Below are 6395 nucleotides of genomic sequence, written 5' to 3' on the forward strand. Positions count from 1 at the left end.
ATCTAACTTTCTCTCTACAAACCATTTTTTAAAAAGCTCTAAACCCCCATTGAAACCTCTGCATTCCTCAAATAGTTTTCCTTATCATAAAAGCCCTCATTGACCACCAACCTAGGGTTTTTGGGAATGAATTCTTTACCCTTGGTCAACTCATTTATAGATGGAGGAATTTGTTCTAGAAATTCATCATAAATAGATCTTTCTAAATAACCCACCTTACCACAAAAATCCTTATGAGATGGCATTTTTCTCAAATTAATCTAGGACAATCACAATTTCTCAATTTTGAAGAGTTTCAAACAACTTCCCCATTTTTTCTTGCTTATTTCCCTCTTTGAAGTACTTTGCAAATCACCAAAAACCTTGAAGAATTTGGCGCCCTAGCTCTAGAAACACTTGTTCTCTAATAATCTTTGTGATTTTGTGGTTCAATAATGTTGAATTTTCAAATTATATAGTAGCATTAAGGTCACACAAAAGACCACAGAATAACATTAATGTTTCTAACAGTTCATTTTCATGTCATGCCTCAAATTTGAATTTCATTCATCAATCATATAGCATCAGACGGTCTATTTTGAAAATAGAAAAGTTGCTTTAAAAAATTTGAAGACCTGCCATGCATCAGGTAGGCACTTCCCCACTTTGCTCAAAGTTCAGTCATTTTCATATTATGGTGAAGGGTCATTCATTGATCTTTGTAAGATCGATGATCATGGTAGATCATTATAATCTAGCAAATAAAGCTTTTAAAAATGTGGTCCCATTGGTACACTCAACTCTAGCTTGGTAGGTACATGTTATACTTTACCAATTACTATACTCCAATTCATCATACTTTTCCACCCTAGCATGACTCAAAAATCTTCTTTACAATATGTCCCACCTTGCCACATGGCGTGTAGGTGCTTCTCCACTTTTCTTAAAGTCCCTTCATTTTGATAATGTGGGTAAGTGCTTCTTGTTGATCTTACCAAGATCAACAATGTTATAAAATTATATACTTTTGAAAACCTAGTCAGCCAGACCATCCAATAAAAAGTGCTTCCTTCTGCACTAGTGTGTCTAAGAACTAAAAATAGTACAAATTGCATTATACCTTTTAAAGACTATGGGCCCATGATATCATTACATGCCACATGTCTTGTAGGCACTTCCCCACATTACCTAAATGTCAAGCACTTTCACATTGTCGTAATACGCCAATCATCAATCTTCCAATGATCAATGTCTTAACAATGTCACATCAAAAGGGAACACCACAACATGATTAAACCATTAATATCACTAGAAAATCAAACATGCCCTGACTTTCACTAACAGCTCTTTAAAAAGCTCTAACAAGGTACTGACAAACCATATTTTTTGTGGTACATTTAAAACCCAGCATCAACAAGTGCTACATGGAAATAAGGTGCTTGCTTGCTATGAGGCCTCATGGCCCATCATAGCATATCATAGCAGTTTATTTGCATTTTATATACGTTACATTTTTGTATTACATATATTTTATATTTTGAGACCTTGTTATATGTTGGACTATTTTGGACTGTTACTCAGATAATTTTATACTATGGGACACTTTATTTTAAGGTAATCATTTATTATGTTAGAACTTATTTATGATACTTGATGATTAGTTACATTCATGTACTTGGTTGGTTATTTTATTAATGAGTAGGAAATTATGTTTGAATATAAATGTTAGATGGATTATATATATATATATATTGGTAGTATTATATATGGACAATGGTTTAGAAATGGAAAAATGTTATTCAATTGAGAAATGCCTTATATTTTGATTCAATTATGAGTATAGAATTGATTGAGGATTTATATATGCATATGATTTACTTATCTTGGACTACTGATATGTGGTTTGAGTGTGCAGGAAATATCCATGATAAAATGGAGAACCAGGACTATATCTTTATATTAATTGACATTGCAAAGGTTAGATCTAATGAAGAGATCTTAACCTTGTTGTTAAGCATTTTACTTTGTGAAAATAATGTGAATGGATGTTTTAGATTAGATTCCTTTTTTGTAAAAATTAATTTTCCACTGGTAATTTTAAATGTATATTTATAGTGTCACTTGACACTTGTGTTGTTATGTGTTTAAATGGCAAGTCAGGTTGAGACATTGGCAAAACACACCTAACCTTATTCCTAACTAGTTAGAAATGTTTAAGTTTTCATCACCTTGCATAAAATTATCTTATGAAGCCTTTAATTAAATTAAACTCTAGATTTCAAGCTTAGGGTGACTTTAGAGAGCCTTATTTAAGTCTTAGGGTGTTCTTTTAGTGAAATTAAGTTAACTACATGTTAGTACTATATGTTAGGGCTTTAATTTTGGCCTTACTAGAGTTAAAATCTCTTTTCTAAAACTTTTAAATTCTCATTTCTTAAGTATTACGAAAATGGAAGAAGACTTACCCAAATTCCCACCTTATCTTTAGTGAGTTGATAATTCCAACCAAAGGGAAACTTAGGTTGTGTTAAAGTGTTTGTTCTCTTTCATGATGGAGAAAAATTAGGAATGCTTTTCTTTTAGAGGGGAATTGGAAAATAGAGTTGGCATTCACACACTCTTTAGTTTTAGAGATTGGATTAAGGAAGGATAGAGGGCTCTTCTTATATTCGTTCATTTACCATTAGCTAGGAGAAAGGTTGGAGCTTTTTCCATGTTTGGAAACTATGTGTTATATTATATTTTTGAATAAAAGATGTGTAAATTTTGCTATAGATACATATGTATGTTGTTCATTGTCTTTGTTGTATTGTTGGGTGTGGATGAATTTCTATTACCTTAATTTATTTTGATTTTGAGAGTACAATGTTATGGGTGTGGAAGGACATCACTCACCCTTGGGAGGGAAGAAGAGGCCTTCAGGTGAAGGGGTTAGTTGGGCCTATCCTCTGAGTGTAAAGTCTCTTCCTTGGAAGGAAGAGGGATAATCGTGTAGTATGGGCTACATGTGCCGACACTTTTTTGTGCACTTTGGGGGTGATAAGGGGAGAAATTTTGTGAGAGTTGGTATTTATTTTTTATGCCTTGAGAAGGAAGATTTGATTTTCTATATTTGGCTTTTTCTCGAGGTTTTAGGTACACCTTCACCCATTCTATTGGTTTCTCTAGTAACCTACTATGTAAGCTCAAAAAGGTGTTAAATGTTGTATCTTGTATTGTTGATTTATATGTGTGTGCTTGATTGTTACTCTGTTGGTCTTGGTTCTCCAAGCTCGGTGGGTGGTATCTTAGAGACCTAGGCTGGGAGGTGAGCTCTCCATGGTTTACAGGGTTGTTTCGTATAGGTTTTCTAAATGGATATGTGATGATGAAAAGGTTGGAAGATTTTTACTTTCTGTTGAAGATTTGAAGATGATTTATTATGAACATTTCTAAAAGTTATGTTTTGTAAAAGATTAGAAGTAGATCTTCATGTAATTTTGTGAATTGTTGTAAGGATCCAATTATGATTGTAATATATGAAAGGACTTTTCAATATTGTGAATATGTTTTAGTTTAAATATTTCTTAAATTGTTTTCAAAAATTAGAATTTAAATTTTATTATATATGTGTGTGTCTTGCTCAAAAAATTGGGAATGACATTTTGATATTAGAGCTAGGTTGTAGAAACAAAACAAAAAAGTAGATTGGGACAAAATGGGTTCATGATTGAATGTAGAAATATAACAATCTTCTTATTTCAGTATTCATATTTCTAAGTAGAAATTTAAAGAAAATAAATAAAATAAAATAAAAAGATTTTACATCATCTTCATTTCGAAATATGTGATTTATTAATAATGCAGAATACATTGATGAGTGCAAAAGAATATTTCATAACCTAACTACAAAACCCATAAATTAGAAAATTTAAAGAACAAAATATAGAAAAGAGAAAATTATCATCCCTAAATTTATTCAAAGTTTGTCCTATTAACATGGAAGACCAACTAGTTAAATATTTGCAAAATGAGTGGAGTAAATTAAAACTATTTGAAGAGACTCACTTTGAATTTAGTGTACTTGCATAAATCTTAAATTGGTATGCTTTTAAATAGCCTTTTTTATATAACAAATACTCATCCTAAGTTAACTCCTAGAATTTAACCTATAAATGAGCTAAGACTCTTGTCCAAAATTCAACCACTCGTAAAATGTAGAAGTTATTCATTACTTGGGAACTTTAGCCAAAAAAAAAAAAAAAATTGTGAGCAAATAAAATAAGTCAAAACTCATCCCAGAAATGGGTTGCGCATGAACATCCAAAAAAATCACTTCAACGACTTCCATTCTAAGCCTACCTAAAATTTTGCCTACCATCCGATATACTACTGACTGCTCACTGTCACCCTTGGAATTAAAAAGTGGCATTATTTTACTGTTATAAAATGATGTCCATGAAATAATAATTTGGACCACCAGCATTAAAAACAACTAAAAACTTAGTCAGCAATATAACTTTGGTGCTAAAAATCTACATATTGGGTTTTCTCTTTTATAGCAATTGAATCGACTAGTGTTAAAAATATGTGAAGGTGAACTAGTGAATATAAAATGAATAAAGTTTGTTTTAGAGGACTTGGAGGGATCCCATGTTTGTTTTCCTTGCAGCCCTTGCTTCTCTATTGTTAGTTATCGAAGAGTCTGATTTTGCATTAAGCTAATTTTTTTTCTTTGCTTCATCATCAGTAGTAGAACGTGGAGAAAGTCCAAATCTCTCAGCTCTGGCTTTCCTTCTCTCTAAACTTGCTAACTTTGGTTTTGGGCTGCCTTTTGATGACTTGCTAAATCTCGCAGCTCTTGACCTACGCTTCTCCTCCTCTGCTAACTGCAACGCCAAACCAAATCTCTTAGCACGACGATCTCTCGATACAACTCCACCATTTTCCTTCCTGTCATTTAACATTTTCTCCACGGCCACTGGTTCTACAGATTTCGCGAGCTCATATTTAACAGGGCTAGTAATGCTTCCACATGAATCATCTTCCTTTGTAATTGTCATGCATTCACGTTCCTATTCCTCCTCAACTAATGCAACACTACAATTTATCTGTACATCTTCTGATGGAGGCGTGATTTTTACTAATTGTGGTTTTGTGAGCTTGGCTGTGTGATTTTCCAGCAGAGAAGAAGACTTCTCCAGTCTTTCAAGCAAGGCGGGCCTTAAACCAAAGGTGCTGAGACCCTTTCTAGAAAGCTTGTCTCGCAGGTCTTGCACCTTCATTTTCTTCCACTCTTTCAGGACATCCGTTGCAGTTTCCTCCTTCACCATTGCTAGTAAAAATCACTAGAACAAGGCACCTAATCACTGTCTATTGTAAACTGTAAAGCTCTGGTAAGAGGCAAGGAAAAAAAAACCCCACTCCCTTCTCTTTGCCTGACTAATCACTTGGTTGCATGTGAAAAATGGTGCAAATCAAGTTTGAACCGCTGACCTCTTTCTCTCCTTGTACAAGTTAAGTACCAATCATGACATGGCGTGGGCTCCATTAATTCCTCTATAGAGAGTGCATGGGCAACTAAGGCTTTATTTTTATTATATCTCTTTTTCCTTTTGGTCGATCTTTGCTACTCGTCCCTGATCTTGGCTGCTTGTGTCCCTTTCATTGACTTTAACCACACGTAAACTAGAGAGGGAGAGGCACATGACATTGCAATTGTTATTGTGTGTCATTAACTTCAGCATGTGCATGATATTAAGAAGGCATTAACTACTTATCATACTTTTAAAACTGAAATAATAATTATAATAAATAAAATATATATATAATTTTGGGGGCAAAAATTTGTGCCACTCCACAAAATTGGCACACTTGTAAAAACAATGTTTTTTTGGAAAAGTTTTAAATTTAGTATTTATCTTTTAGCATGTTGAAAAATAGATAATACATTATGCTATCTAATATATTATGGCATTATTTAATATATTATAATTTAAAAGTATTTAAGTTTTCCAAAATAATGATAATAATATATATAAATAATTATCTGTGATATTATATAATGCATTACAAATTTGTTTTAGTAAATTGGATAAGATTCATAGAAGAAATTTTTTTTAATGTAAAAAAATTTAAAAATAATAGTAATTTAAAATAATAATAATAATTTAAAAATAAATAAATTTCAATTAAGTAATCATCAACTCGAAAACACAAGCCCTTTCTTAAACTTGAAAGTTTTACAACTCAAATATCTACATAGTATGTTTTCTCTCTATTTAACAAGATGTGACTACTCTTAGTATTATGAACATTCAAATTATCCCTTTTTACATTTGACTTATGAAAAAAAAACTAAACCCTTGTGTAGGATGCTAGTTGTTACGTGTAGTGCCTACCCTCATTCACATCTTTTCTGGACATATTGTTGCTAT

At 32.3% G+C, this 6395-nt stretch overlaps 1 pseudogene; it reads right to left on the reverse strand.

The window, feature by feature from the left end:
• Positions 1 to 4589: 4589 nt before the first annotated feature.
• LOC149571611 (uncharacterized) lies at positions 4590 to 5291 on the reverse strand (annotated as a pseudogene).
• Between the last annotated feature and the right edge of the window lie 1104 nt (positions 5292 to 6395).

The sequence above is a fragment of the Cupressus sempervirens genome, chromosome 2 (assembly GCF_028749045.1).
Source record: "Cupressus sempervirens isolate cs-2001-9-10 chromosome 2, ASM2874904v1, whole genome shotgun sequence".
Classification (NCBI taxonomy): domain Eukaryota; kingdom Viridiplantae; phylum Streptophyta; class Pinopsida; order Cupressales; family Cupressaceae; genus Cupressus; species Cupressus sempervirens.